Here is a 16,603-nt window from a genome sequence, read left to right as displayed (position 1 = left end):
ATCCATTAGCCATACCAACTGAAATGCCACAGTAATAACGATCAAGTTCGCAACACTTCAAATCACACCAAGTGGACAATTATCCGAATTTCAAATAAAATTAAATTTAAACTCTTGGAGTGTTTTACGATCACATTTCACATCAATTAGGTCGGGAAATACAACACTTACGTCACAAATAACATTTTTACCACGCAAATCTAATTTATATCCGTTATCTAGTGTACAGGCAAAGACGCTATGCTGTTCTCTGGAGACCCCTTGCGAATCGTATTTTATGACAATACATGTACGCCAAATAACGGTACGGTAATATTCTATATTGTCTTTAAGTTTCAATAATTAATATGACCAAAGACCTACCCAAAAATCTATCAATTAAAAATAGAATTCGAACTATATTCACTTCAAATATATTTATTCAACTCTGTTGAAATATCACCGGCATCAGTCTGATTTATTTTAAAGTAAACATACCTACGATAAATAAATCCACCAATAAGTAGATTCTATCTAAATAAAAACACAGCAACAGAATGTGGTTTCTTTGTTACACCCATATGGCCACCCTCCCCCATCTTATCAATTACCATTCTGAGGAAATAATTATAATTTGTATAGCACTTTATCGGAAATGACGTCGAGTGGACATGATAAGTTGACATTTAGGGAGTTGCAAGTTATTTTTTTTCAAATCAGCAAATATACAATCCTTACTATGAATGCATCAGTGGAAATTATGTGCAATTTCAATAATAATAACACTCCTCTATATCGTTTATACAAATTGATTTGTATTTTCATTTATCAAAATGACAATATTATTACTAATTTTACTATTCTTATATTTCATGAGTTTTTTTTCCAACTCTGGCCTTTGCTTATCACATTCAGTGCATTTATGAAAATGGAATATTGAAGCATGAAATCAAAACTAATTCAACATAAATTAATTATGTCAATGTAAAAAACTATCTTCTCGACTTTGATATTAGTACTTCGGGCTTGTTCAAGGTCGAATAAGACCTTGTTGATTAAGGAGATATATATATATATATATATATATATATATATATATATATATATATATATATATATATATATATATATATATATGAAGGAATGAAAGAAAGTAGATCAGGGGTTTTACACAAATATACAAAGATGGATGGAATCCATTTTCTCCAGAGAAAATTTCTCTCTTAACAGGGACGAACCATCTTGTTTTCATGTTTTTCATTACTCTAAATAATGTTTGATGTGTGAATCACTCTTGTAGCATTTTGGGAGTTTTACGAGTGCAAATCTTTAATACAAAATTTAAGATCATGCAAATAAAAAAACAAAAATGTTTTCCTTATGGAAATTAAATTACTTATACAATAACTTTAGCAACATACTAACACAAGATAACATGCAATGTTTTAACGAATCTATCACTTAATAGTATACCCCCAACGATGACTAGAGTAAATAAACAGTATATTCAGAAATTACTGGGATTGTGAAGTTCTCTCTGTCTTAATGAAACCAATATTAAACATCAACATCCACTTTGTTAAGGAAAACAACACTTAGTCGATGAATCCAATACTCTCCTTTACAGAAAACGATACTCACCGATTACCACTTTGTAATGTCGGCAAATATCTTAGCAAATATCAACTATGCATGAAGGTAATGTTACACAATCCCCGTCCATATTAATTCATATCTGTTTAGATCATCATTCGTATCTCTTTCCACTGGGCAAAATGTCATAGCGTTTATTTTCATTGGAGCTTCATTACCGTTACCGGCATGTGTCGATTGGATATTCGGATAATAAATGGAACAGTCAATCGCTTTAGATTGGATGGCCCGAAGACTTAAATAATAATTATCAAAGGACCTACATTTTGCTTAACTCATATCGTTCTTGGTAACATCGAATATTAATCGACTTTAACCCTAGGTTAAAAACTAATGGCTTATTTAAGCACTGTCCAGAGAGTAGTTGAATTACTTTGTTTACTTAAATTCTGTAAAAAGGGTTTGGCCCAGCTAAGTTGTACGTCACTTAAACTATTGATTGTTATTCTGACGATAGCCAGTAAAATCCTTCCTTATTGTCACGTGAGGTTAAATGTATCCAATTAAGTCATTAAACTATTAAGGAAAATTAAGAAGCGATTTCTAAATGTTCAACTGCAATGCGGGTCAAAAGGGAAGTATAAAAAACTTATCCGGAGTAAGATAGCAAAAAGATTTGATTCCGTCAGTCCATATTTTACAAATGATTGAATTTAAAGGATGTTATTACTTTTGAATCTTAAGGTCAACGGACAGAGTCGAGGCCGGTTGCCTAGTTTCGATCAAAGAGTCAGGTTTGCTATAATCTAATAGAACAAAATAATTGCTAACTAAGAAATAAATAATTGCTAACAATAAAAGTTGTATCATCGGACGTGGTTGTTTTGGCTTTATATTTATACGATCGTACGGCATAGTGTATATGACGGAAGTTGGACCGAGGGTGTTACAATAAAGTCATGATTTGAAATGATATAAACAACACTCGAATGCAATGCATTGTTCCAATCATTTTAATGGGAGTGAACTGTGCGGTCTTGAAATCATAACGTCATCAAGCGCAGTAAACGTCGAACAGCGGCGATTCATTTGAGGAAAACCCGAAAAGAGCACATTTTTAAAGGAATATTCTGTAAAATAACAACCGTTTTTAAAATTTTAATGTCTTCCTGGCATGCTTTAAACAAATTGAAGATTATTTCCAAATCTCTGTTGACTATTAATTTGATGATATTGTGGGCAGGAATATCAATGTAACATTTAATGCTTTCGACAAATTATTGATGTTGTTTTCTGCAAATCAAGTGTATTTGAAACATAAAATGCAGTGTTGAAATAATACAAGATATGCCTTGAAAGAATAGCATTTTGTCCTTTGGAAATAAATAAAATGATATTTCAACTGATAATTTGGCTCTTTTAAACAGCCAATAACATTTTTCATAGCCCTGAAACGTTCAGTTTCAATGCAACATTCTTAACGATATGATTGATTCGTATCTTTATGAAATGGTAAATGTGTTTGGGGGTTTTCTTCAGTTATTTCGCATCGAACGGATGTTTATCCGAATTCATAAAAGTTAACATCAAATTCAAGAAAATATGCTCGATACATTTTAGAATAGATTTTGTAGTGAATTAGGAGTTGTCTCATGAAATAGATTCAAAACACCGTAAACTCACAGGGAAAATCCATGATGTTAAATCTTTTTCTCGGTGTTTATAAACTACAAATTTGTTCCAACCTTTGTCTCCTGTTGCAATATGTACTATACTCGCGCAACAAACTATATAGAGCAAATCTCTATTCTGTAAATCAGACAATTGAAGGCGTTTCCCGGGACACATTAACTATTGAATTGTGTAGCTTCGGAAATATTTCACTTGTGAGTACCTTTTACATAGTGATGCAAATATAATGAAATCAAGTTAAGCAAGCGAAATATCATAATGTTGTAAAATTCATAATGATTTTTTTTTATTTCACAGTGAAGACTAATACATTGTTTTTGATAATCAATAAAAAACCGCAGAAAACGCTATCTATTCTTTTGTTCCAATCGTACTACCTTGTTTAGCTTACCTCATACAAAGGGCATGACTACTTATAATTATATACATTGATACGTCCTATATATGAGAACACAGTTATAAAAGAAACGGACCGATGCGATAGTTACTTTCTACATTGTGTATGTACACGTAAACAGCATATCAATATGGCAACACCATACACTAAATAATTTAAGCGACAAAATGTCAAAAGTTGAAGGTACATGAACAAAACACAGGAGACCCGTAAAAGACAATTAACAATAACTAAATATATCCATACAAGTTGGGATTACCGCATTAAAACAATCTGTAAAATGGCGGACGTATTCCATGCAGCTTATTTAGTTACTCAAGACCACAGATATTAGTTGGTGGACCATGTTTCTTATTTGTTGCTAATAAATTGAGCAAATATAGATACATGTATTTTTTATTTTTGTCAATATTCCTGGCGAATTGCATGTAAAAAGACAACTTTTCTTTAGTTAAGCTCCACGAAGAAACCCAAGATATTTTAAAACAGTCATCGACATGGACTCAAAGTTATTATTAGTCTATTAAGGATGATGTTGTTTTTTTGCGAAATTGATGTCGGCGACGACATATAGTATTAAAACATATGGGATATTAATGGCAACCATTATATAACCAACTAACTCTGGTGTATGTGATTACGATGATAAATTGGTATGCTTTGAGACATTTCCAAATAAGTGCTCTTTGACCTCGATAAGAACAACATGCCCTATCTCTAAGGGTTCTCCCCACAATTGTATATATACTGCATCACTTTATTAAATATACCCAACTTCTAACTAGTAACTTGGTCTAGTCATGTTCGTCGATAGGTGAAAAACACATTTACAATAAACACCTATTCGTTTATTCTTCTAAAAACAACTATCTTGGTTAGCCATTTGAAGCCGGCAGAAAATAAAACGGTAAAAAAACACATATAGAAACTACGGCGTCTAGCTGGGTATCCTTAAAATCAACTAAGATCCGGTTTCAAATGTACAAGGATCAAGCCCTAACAAACACGAACGGAAGGAAATACCGATATCAATTTATCGTTATTAGTAAATGATTTGATCAATTGCTTTGGCTCTGACAGTGAGACCATACGTACTAAATAACTGTAGCAATTAAAGGATCGAGCTGATGAATCAGTGAACAAACCTTTAAGGAAAAATTAAATCGCCTTCAGACGATATCCGTTCCAATTCGCATCGTAGCTGTGTTAAGTTAATTATTGGTTCAAAATGGAATGGAGTAGTATGACAAAAGGACACTCTTTGTACCATTATTTGACAGTCAATAACATACTCTCTCTCTCCTCTAAATCAATGAAAGCATTGTAGAATAAGCGACTTACATCCGACACTTTTTACCAAATGTATTATTTTGGCAGAGAAAGTAGCTCGAGAGGTGAACGCAAAATGATTGTGCGTGTGTCTTATGCCACCTAAACCCTTTTTGCCTCGCACCCCGAGTTTTGCAATAAAATCAAAAGTTTTACATTAACAGAATAAATACATATCAAACAACTTCCTTAGTACAAGAGCTACACACTAAGGAAGCTGAAATGATATTGTTCTTAATGGATCACGTGTTGATAGAACAAAACCAAATGTTAGCGTTCAGAGGTATTGTAATGCTAATTTGTTAAGACTTTTACTCGTAATGGTTTCATTATGTTATAATCGTTAAAAGACTTGAAAATGATTCTAAAACATACGAAGTTATCATGGTTTTATTAAATCATTTTTTTGCAGGATCTCTGGAATGTAATAAAAAGATAACTGTTAAATGCCAATTTGCATGTTGCCGCACCTTATGTTAATCAAACTGATGCATTCCACTCGAAAAGAAGATTGAACTACCTACCTATGTTTAGCAAACATAGATCTTCTAACGTTCACTTTCTTTATATGACATATCTAATGAATGTCTCAGATAATGTATTTAATAATAGATTTCTAAAATGAATTATCTCCTTATCGTTAAGATCAGTGGTCTGCTGGTATGCAAAGGCAATAATAACCGACGTATAAGCATTCGCCGAATTGACGTCGTAATACATCACTATTATACGCGATAATAAATAAGAATTGACGTCTGTTACAGACCAGCCTACCACTGATGAGAACGGTAAGTATGATGTATTGGCAATTCATTTTTGAAATGCATTTGGACATTAAATATTTTCTCTCCTCGAAGTTGAGTAAAACAATCGACGACCACCAATTTGCGTCTCAATAATATTAAAAGCCAAGTGTATGTTGTCGATGACAAGAAACAGAAGTAGGCCTTTTGCGAACAAAACACACTAATCTACAGATATGTTATTGCTAATTTGTTTTAAACCTGATGATAATTTGTGTATAATTATGTTTAAATGTCTTAGGGCTGAACCATACAATTGCCAATGAAATATCTATATTCAATCAGTTGTCATGCCAAGAGCTTTGTTTTATAAGCTAAGATAACGGTTTAATTGTAAATATGACCTGATTCGTAATTTCATGACACACATTACTTGTTTCACGTTATGATTTACCGAGCCAAACTAAATACTGTTACAGAAGGTTACAGAAGGAACCGCACATTATGTACCAAGACTACAATTAAAACTACAGGGACAAACCAAGTATTTAAAAATACAAAATTAAACCCTATTTAAAGACACAAGAAAAGTGCCGAAACGACAATTAACTTGCGACACAAGCGTATAAACACCATAAACACACCATACGCGCAATTCAATTGGTTATGCACTTCAATAAATCAAACGTTTTTTGATTCATACCTTTGGAAGGATAGGGGAGGTTCGGGGATATTTAAGGACTTTGTAATTTTGAGCTAGTCTGATTTTTTTTTAAGTTTTGTGCATGGGTCACTTATATGCAAACTATACAAGCTATAAATTTCAAACTTTGGAATACCTATCAAATGTACAATATGAAATAAATAAACCGTAAAAGGATAAACTCAGACAAACGTTCAGCACCTGCAGGTGGTGCTCTTGATTTTACTCGTAACTGTAATTGACAAACATATTTCTTAGAGTTTAGAGAAATTATCTTTAAAAGCCAGAATAAGACCATTTTAGACACATTTGCACATATAATGTAAAAACGCGAGATATAACTTCGCACTTTTGTGATTATTTTTAAACCACCTGAAATCTAATGAATGCGATTACGGAAACCTCTAGCTAATAGTTTAAGAGACATTTATTAATTAATAGGAGGATGTCCTATGCGTTTCCATAAACAGCCCATATTACCTTTTAGTTTTGTCTGCTAGAATTCACTTAAAGTTAAACAATTACACTAGCCAAACGTTGTTGATGTACTAAGATACATTCATGAATGCATTTATTTGGATGGACTAGGACTCGTCAAATGGATTTTTAGCTAAGTTGTGTAAATTCTATACAAATTAAAATGTGTTTTTATTATGTAAATTGATAAGATCTACAAATAAGAATACAGTTATAAAAATAACTTCATCACGAAAACAAAATTTGAATGTCTAATATAAGGCACAAACCGTAATTATAAATGGCTTTCCCGTGATAAAATATATTGTTCATGTGTCTATCGATATAATGGGGGAAGGGGAAATATCACGCATGTGCTTATTAAGAAATATGAACGAGGCGTGTTCGAAGATCCGAACAAGCTATCCTCTGGAGACAGACCATCCTGTTGTATCCCATTATTGTCCATACACGAACTTGTTCGTTCTTGTAATTGTACTCGGTATGAAAGACAAATGACCTGTCGTCATCATATATTGGCCAATGTATCTGGGAATTGCAGCCTACAGTTATAATAGTTAACCAAAATTCATGTAAACAACATGCTATATGCACCCTATTCATTTCCACAGCCAGTATTTGTGTTTAAAGCAAATATTCTAATGAATCATTATACTACTTAGACTAAACTTAGACTAAGCTAATCAATGCTTTGAACAATCGACAAAATGCATTTTCTTACATTTTTTAGCACAAATGTGGCGAACGTACTATCTGAGGAAAGGAGATCGGAAAAGCTTGTTTATAGTTCGCCGCCAACTGTATTACTACTAGCGGTATATAATTACGTAGGACAACACTGCACGTTACCAGTGGTCCTTTGAGGATAGGAGTAACTACATGTGTAAATTGAAATTAACCATGCTGTTTTCTGCTCGTTATTTTTTAGCTGTGTTGAAAATTATAGTTAGAAATGCGACAAGTAATTCTTTGTCGGAATGATTTTGGAGCCTATCACATAATGTGTTTTCGAGATTTATTCTAAACGTCCACTTAAAACAACTTACCAACCTTAATGAGGGAGATAAATAAAATTGTAAGCTTTCAAATCCACGCATCTGCTATTTGTATCATATAAACATACATGTTTTGTATAGTGTATTACAAGGTAATTTTCCATGACATAAATAAACATGTTCTATTAAATGACATACGATTGTGAGGTTATCCTTGAGCATAACCAATTGAAATCGGTCACAATAATAACGTTCACGTCTGAAACACTTAAAACTTCACAAAGTAGACAGTTATCCGTATTTTAGTCCAATTGTTTTCCAATTATATGACTGTTTCACGATCACAAATCACATCAATTAGGTTGCGAAATACACCGATAATGTCACACATCACAATTTAATCACGCAAACCTTATTTATATCCATTTTCTAGTGTAATGGCATTGAAGACAAAAGCTATGATTTTCTCTGGAGATCGGTAATGTCTTTAAATTTCGATATATTTTACCAAAGAAATACTGAAAAAAACTTTAAAGCAACAATTTAATTTAGCTAGAATGTAGCTTTTCGCATGAATATTAGTCTGGAATATGTATTATAAACGTATTCATTTTACAGGAATCATACAAATTTACAAGTTACATATTTAACGCCGACTGAAACAATCGCCTTTCGTTTGATATGATATAAGCAATACAGTAACACCACGTATAAACATAGCAATTCGGTTCACTGAATATTCATCTCCAAACGATTGAACTTTAATATAGATATCCGAAGCCGTCTAATATGAAATTGTTACACTGATTTTGCAAGTGATTCAAGTAAACGTTGTAAAGCTGAGATTCATTTAAGGAAAATCTGAAAAGAACACAATTTTAAAGAAATATTCTGTAAAATAGCAACCTTTTTTCCAACTTCGATGTCTTCCTGAAATGCGTTTAACAAATTGAAAATTGTTTCCAAACCTCTGGTCCCAATTTTTCGAAACTTCTTAAGTCCCTTATAACAGGATTAAGCTAATCTCACATTTTTTGTTGGTCTATAAAATGTGTTATATTTACTTCTTCAAGAAATTTTAGAAATTATGTAGGAATAATCTATATGATTATCAGAATGAACCATTTTTTGTTTATCAAAATCCATTTTCAGTATGTATTTTGGCTAATTGAAATAAGCGACTTAAGCCTGTAAAGCTTATGAAGTTTCGAGAAATCGGGGCCTGTTGACTATAAATTGGATGATATGGTGGGCTGGATTATTAATGTAACATTTAATGCCTTCGACAAGTAATTGTTTTGTTGTTTTTTGCAAACAAAGTGTATTTGAAACATTAAATACAAGATAGGCTTTGAACAAATTGCTTTTTGTGTAAACGTAATGGAAATAAACTTATGATATTTAAACTGATATAATGTTCTTTTAAACACCCAATAACAGTTTCCATAGACAAGAAGCGTTAGGTTCAGTGTTACAATCGCAACGATATGATTGATTGTATCTTTATGAAATGGTTTATGTGTTTGTTGATTTTCATTTTTTTCGCATCTAGCGGTTGTTATCAGAATCCGTAAACATTTACATTAGATCTTAGAAAGTATACTCGATACACTTTACGGTAGCTTTTGTAGTGAATAAGAAGTCGGCTTATGAAAAAGATTCAAAACACCGTAAACTCACAGGGAAAATCCATGATGTAAACTTTTTCTTTAACAATATTAATGTATTGCAAATCTGTTCCAACCTCTGTCTCCTATGTACTATACTTGTTTTGCGCATCAAAAGATAGCTCAGATTCCTATTCTGTAACTAGATATTTTCAGACAATTAAAGGCGTTCCCCGCGACACATAAACTTTTGAATTGTGTAGCTTCGAAAATAGATCCCTCGTTGGATCCTTTTACATAGATATAATGAAATCAAGTTAGCCATGCCAAATATCATAATGTTGTATTATTCATTATGATTATTGTATTTCAAAGTGAAAACTGATACTTTTATTTTGATTATCAATAAAAACGCAGAAAAAGATTAATTATTATTTTGTACCAATTCAAATCGTACTACCTTGTTCAGCTAACCACATACAAAGAAGCATGAATATTCATAACTATGCACATTGATGCGTCCTATTTATTTGAAAAATCGCATCGTTGCGATAGTCTTTTTTCATCATTTTTTAATTACACGTAAACAGCAGAGTCTAAATTAGTAGGCAAAACCATACATTGTTTCTTTTAAATGACAAAATATCAAAAGTTGAATGAACAGGAACAAACCACAGGAGACCCGCAAAGGGCAACATACATACGCAACAAATATACAAGTTGGGACTAATGCCTTAAAACAACAGGTAAAATGGCGGATGTATTCACTGGAGCTTTAACTAGTTTTTTAGCTACTCATCATCACAGATTTATTTGTTGTTCCATTTTCCTATCTGTGTTCATAAGTGATGCAGATAATAATACTTTTATTTACATGTCCGTCAATATTCCTGGCGTATGCGCGTTAAAAGACCAAAATTTATTCAATTAAGCCCCGCAAATAATCGTAATATATTTTGAAACAGTCATCGACATGTATAAGTCTATTAAGACTGAAGGTATTTGCGGAATCGACTTTACCGTAAACACCTGTTCGTTTATTATTCTATAAACAACTATTTTGGTTAGCGCTTTGAAGCCGACAGAAGAAAAACGAAAGGTAGGTAACAAAACAAAAATTGGAAACTACAGCGACTAGATCTGTGTCCTTATATTCAACAAAAGTTCGGTTAAAATGTACAAGGATCAGGTTAAACGAACACTAAAGGAATGACATACAACGTCACAAGACAAAAGCCCCTTTACACAGATATCAATTAATCGTTATTAGTAAATGATTTAATCGATAGCATTGGCACTGTCAATGAGACCATATATATTATATAAATGTAGCTTATGAAGGATTTGATGAAACAGGCAACAGATCTCTAATGAACAATAAAATCGTCTACAGACGATATCCGTTACAATTCACATCATAGCTATGTAAATTCATCTTTGGTTTAAAATGAAAAATCGAATGGAGTAGTATAATCCAATGACACTGTACCGTTATTTTCAATACTAATGCGAAAAGATACAGAAACAAGCTCAGTAGCAAAAAGTTTAAACTTAAACCCGGTTTAATGGCACTTGGTAAACGCCAAAGACAAAGAACATAAAATCAAAGACAAGAATCATGGAGAACAACACAAAACTCCACAAGCAGCACAGTGCATACATACTTTATATAAAAAATATAGGTGTGTTTATCAAGCCTTGGTAGGTACTGCCTTGGAACGGTCAGTAAAATGTAAATTTACTGGGGGTTTTAACCAGTTTGAGTGCACAAACCTCACTCTTATCCCAACAATCCTAAATAAAAAGTCAATAAATAATACTCTCTCTCCTTTAAAGATTTGAGAGCATTGGAGAATATGCGACTTACATCTGAAACGTTTTATCAAGTATTATTTTGGCAGAGAAATTAGCCCGAGAGTAGCACCTAAACTCGTTTTGCCTCGCACCTCGAATTTTGCAATGAAATCAGAAGTGTTACGTTAAAATATTAGATACATACTGTACAACTTTCTAAGTACAAAGGTTAAACACTAAGGATAGGAAGCTGAAATGATATTGTTCTTAATGAATCACGTGTCGATAGAACTAAACCAAATGTTAGCGATCAGAGATGTGGTAATGCTAATATGTTAAGAATTTTATAATGGGTCCATTATGTTATAATCATTATAAAACTTGAAAATGATTCTAAAATATTATCAATTATTATGGTTTTATTCGATCAATTATCTTTGCAGGATCTCTGGAATGTCATCAAAAGATAATTGTTAAATGCAAATTTGACCTAAATAACATGATGCCGCAGTTCATTTTAATCAAACTGCTGCATTCCAAACGAAACCATATTGAACTACCTACCTATGTTTTGCAAACATAGAGCTTCACACTTTCAGTAACTTTATCAGACATATCAAATGAATGTCTAAGATAATGCCCAAATAACATTTCTGCAAAGGCAACAATAACCGATGTATAGGCATTCACCGATTTGACGTCGTAATACATCACTATTATACGCGATAATAAACATGAACTGTCGTCGTTTACAGACCAGAGTATCACTATCTCTCCTCAAAATTGAGGAAAAAAACAATTTTCGACGACCACCAATCTGCTTTTCAAGAATAAAAAATCCAAACGCATGTTTGCGATGTAAAGAAACAGAAGTAGGCCTTTTGCGAACAAAAACACACTTATCTACAGATCTTTTAATGCTAATTCATTTTAAGTCTGATGATAACTTGTGCATATATTAAAATGTCTTACGGCTGAACCATACCAAATTGCCAATAATATATCTATATTTAATAAAGTGTCATTCCTAGAGCTTGGGATTATCAGCTTAAGATAACAGTTAGTTGTGAATATGACCTATATCGTAATTTCACCACACATTATTTGTTTCACGTTATAATGTGCCAAGCCAAACTAAATACCGTTACATTACCCGCGCAGTATTTACCAACAATACAATAAAAACTACCGGGACAAGCCCAGTTTTCTAAAATACAAAATTATACGCTATTTAAGGACACTAGAAAAGTGCCAAAACGGCAATGAACTAGAGAGTCAGGCGTTTAATCAAAACATACACAAAAAGCATATAGCATGCCATAATAACACCATACGCGCACCAAATGTTCCTATTTAAGATGAACGAAAAACAACAAAGGAAACTACAAGGACAATGATTTTTTTTTCAAATATTGAACGCAAACCAAGATAAATGCCATACATGTCTTACATAAACAGACTACACATGTACCAAAATATCAGTGTATTTAAAGAAATACATGTTGGAGCTAGCGCAGCGAAACAGGAGGTCAATGAGTACTTAGATTTTAACGTAAATAGTGCTTTAAGCTTAGGGTTTTTTTTTTCAGAAGAAATGAGTGTCGATATTTACCCCCACCTTCATTTATAATGCCAAAAATAAACATATTTCACAAAACTTCACAATCTAAAAATATAAAAAAGTATTTTGTATTTTTTAATCCTTGCAAAAATAAAGATATGTTCAAATACAAGATATATATATATATATATGCTCTTCAAATTTTTTAACACAAGACTCTTAAATATTGAAACAACATTTTCCTGTCAGTTATAGACTATATAGATATTGTTATAGAATCTTTTCAATATAAGGCATTAATCGCCCATACTCCATTCACAAAAGGGTTGAAAAGAGCACTCCCACTATATTTTAAGATGTCCTAATATCTCCACCGAAACAGCTGTGGAAGATATTGAATCCCGCATATCAAAGATCAAAATGATGTATTCATTTCACAACATTTAAAACTCACCAGTTAGATTTGTTCTAGTCCAATTTTATTCCTATTTCACGAGCACAAATAACATATTTTGAGCACTGACACTGTAATACATCACAATTAAATCACATCAATCTAATTTAAATCAGTTATCCAGCGAATCGACGTACATGGCAAACACTACGTTATTCCCACTGGCGTTTTACCTTGACATTCTATGATCTGTTATTCTTCGTATCCGTTTTTAAATAACATTCAAAATGACAAGGCAATAAGCTGTGTAAGATTTCGATATAATTGAAAAGAGTTATCGCTGGAGGCAGAAACCTCTTATTACCGAAACTCTTTGGAACTCGGCTCGTAGTATCGGCTCTTATTGCTTCTGTGAACAGCCGCCAGAGACCCATAATCTAATACTTTTTTAGCCCGGTGTTGTTGATCGGAGTTGTTATGACGTTTTGTATATCGATAGCGGCGGTTGGCAAGTTAAACAGATTGTTTTCTATGAAACGGATTTGTAAAACTGAACACAATCATTATACCGTCTTTATAATATATCCTTTGGTTGGAAGTTTGCCAGCTCTGTTTATCAAACTGTTAAAGCACGGTCCTACGGAGTAAATGTGTATTATAATAGCAGAGCACATGCTGACAGACGGGAAATGTAAACACTATAAAACTATAATGTTTAAACACATTTTCAAATTAAAAATGAGGTACATCTTTTTACTCGACGCTTTATTCCGTGAAAAATCTCACTAATTTGAGATAAGAATGACCTTCATACCTTTCTTCAACCCATAAATATATTTGATGATATCGAGACGAATACATGCGCTTCTTTTGCACAAATGTTATTGGCAAAACTGTATGAATGAGCTTAGAGATATTCCCGTTAATGTCCAGAAAAAGGCTAGACACATTTGCGCCTTAAATGTAATAACGATATATATAATTACGTTTGTTTGTGCTTAATTTTCTAGGACATCTGTTACAAATTGAAAGCGATTACGGAAACCTCTAGCGTATAGTTAAAGAGACAATACATAATTAATTCAAAGGAGACGTCTATCTGACAAATCTCATACTACCTTTTAGTTTTGTCTTGTAATTAAACAGTAACACTAGCCAATCGACGTTGATGTACTGAAATTCATTTGTAAATGCATCTATTTGAATGGTCTACGACTCGTACATTGCTTTTGTGCCTTAGTTGTGCGACTGTTTATAAAGGATAATATGGATTTTCTTTATTTAAATTGATACTACCTACTAGCTTGAATGCAATTATAAAAACAGCGACACGACATCAAAAGTGTGAATGTCTAAGCATAGGTACATTTCATATGCTTACTAATCTAAATAAATAGCCTTCCTTCGGAAACAAGCCAAGCAGTCAAAATATTAACTCTGGTTATATTCAAACAAGAATACAAATACAATCAAAATTCATTATTTGCCCTCAACAGTTCCACTTCTACGTCCCGAATATAATATGGCAAAACATATAACCAACATGAACTACCATATGAGGCACAATCCGTAATTACCAATGGCTTTCCAATGTTAATATATATATATATAATTATATATTCTGCATGTTTCTATCTAAAGAAGGGGAAAAGGGGAAATGTCAGGCATGTGCTTATTAGGATGAACGAGGCGTTTTTTACGATCCGAACAAGCTATCCTCTAGAGACAGACCATCCCGCTATATCCCATTATTGGCCATATTCGCACTTGTTCGTTCTTGTAATTGTACCCAGTATGAAAGACGAATGACCTGTCATCATCATATATTGGCCAGTATCTCTGGGAATAGCAAACTACAGCTCTAATAAGTCAATCAACATTCATGCTTTGCACCTAATGCCTTATCACAGCCAGTGTTTGTGTTGGGTTGAATAAGCTGTCTATTAATTTATTACCAGTATACATTTCCAACCACATTCGTTTAAAACAAATATCATAAAGTATTATAATACCACATAGCCAGATATACAACGCTCATCTCAGAACAATCTATAAAATGTATTTCCTTCAGGTTGAGAGAACAAATGAGCCTGCTACAACACATCATCTGGGGAAACGGATCGGAAAGCCAGTATATTATTCGCCGCTAAATGTATTACCATTAGCGGTACATAATAACGTAGGACGGCATTCTTTGTTACCGGTTGTCCTATGTGGCCTATGTGGAAAGAAGGCTACGTGTGTAAATTGATAATAACAACGCTGTTTTCTGTTCGTTAGTATTTAGCTGTGATGAATACTATAGTTTAAGAAGCAATCGGTAATTCTTTGTTTGAGTGTATTTGGAACTTACCTCAAAATGAGCTTCGAAACAACTAACACAACTCCAAGACTGACATAAAATAAACTATAGCCTTCACATCCATACTTCCTTTATTCATATCACATATACATATTTGTTTTGTAGTGTGTATTACAAGGTAAAGGTCCATGACATTTTATTAAATGACATACGAGTCTGAGGTTATCCTTGAGCCTAACCAATTTAAATATTTCAACATAATGACTATTACGTTTGCAATACTTCAAATCTCACCAAGTGGACAACAATCCGTATGTATTCATTCATTTGCATTCCAATTTTATGACTGTTTTACGATCACAGATCATAATAGATAGGATGTGAAATACACCGATACTGTTACAAATCATAATTTATTGACGCAAATCTATTTTTTATATCTGTTATCTAGTGGACTGGCATAGATGACAAAAGCTATGCTATTCTCTGGAGATCCTGCGAATCGCATTTTATGACAATAAGCCAATTAATGGTACGGTAATTCCTACACTATTCAATAATATATTCAAACTTCCATAATTAATATAACCAAAACATTACAGACATAAATTTAAAAACAAAATTACCTCGCTATTCACTTAAAATAGTATTAATATTTGTTAAATTTAAATTCATGGATAATATCGAAGGTAATCTGATAACAAACATTAATTTATTTGTACATATTGCCAAAGGCATAAATGATACATTCATATACACGCAAATTACAGGCCAAGGACACATTCGTCCTCACTATGCACTCGGCGTTTACACTGCATAATACGTGAAACTCACCTGTTGGATATGTTAATACTCCAATTTTATTCCAATTTCCCACTCACGTTTATACCACATATATCTCATTTAAATGACAAAAATGTTATTCCAAATGACGTTATTTCTTGAAACTCTGCTTGCAATATCGGCTCTTATTGCTTCTGTGAAAAGACTTCAGAGACCCGAAATCAAATGCTGTGTTGGTCCAGTGTTGTTTATCG

At 32.7% G+C, this 16,603-nt stretch overlaps 1 protein-coding gene across 2 annotated transcripts in view; it reads right to left on the bottom strand.

The window, feature by feature from the left end:
* Positions 1-13,448, bottom strand: part of LOC128238976 (suppressor of lurcher protein 1-like) — a 400,352-nt gene extending 386,904 nt beyond the window's left edge. The window contains exon 1 of one of the 2 annotated variants that reach the window (XM_052955354.1): positions 13,325-13,448. The gene's annotated coding sequence lies outside the window, so the exon portion shown is untranslated. The remainder of the gene's footprint in view (positions 1-13,324) is intronic. The other variant, XM_052955355.1, reaches the window with a different exon arrangement.
* Between the last annotated feature and the right edge of the window lie 3,155 nt (positions 13,449-16,603).

The sequence above is a fragment of the Mya arenaria genome, chromosome 6 (assembly GCF_026914265.1).
Source record: "Mya arenaria isolate MELC-2E11 chromosome 6, ASM2691426v1".
NCBI lineage: Eukaryota > Metazoa > Mollusca > Bivalvia > Myida > Myidae > Mya > Mya arenaria.
The sequence above is the reverse complement of the archived record's forward strand: the minus strand, read 5'-3'. Positions and strand labels throughout refer to the sequence as shown.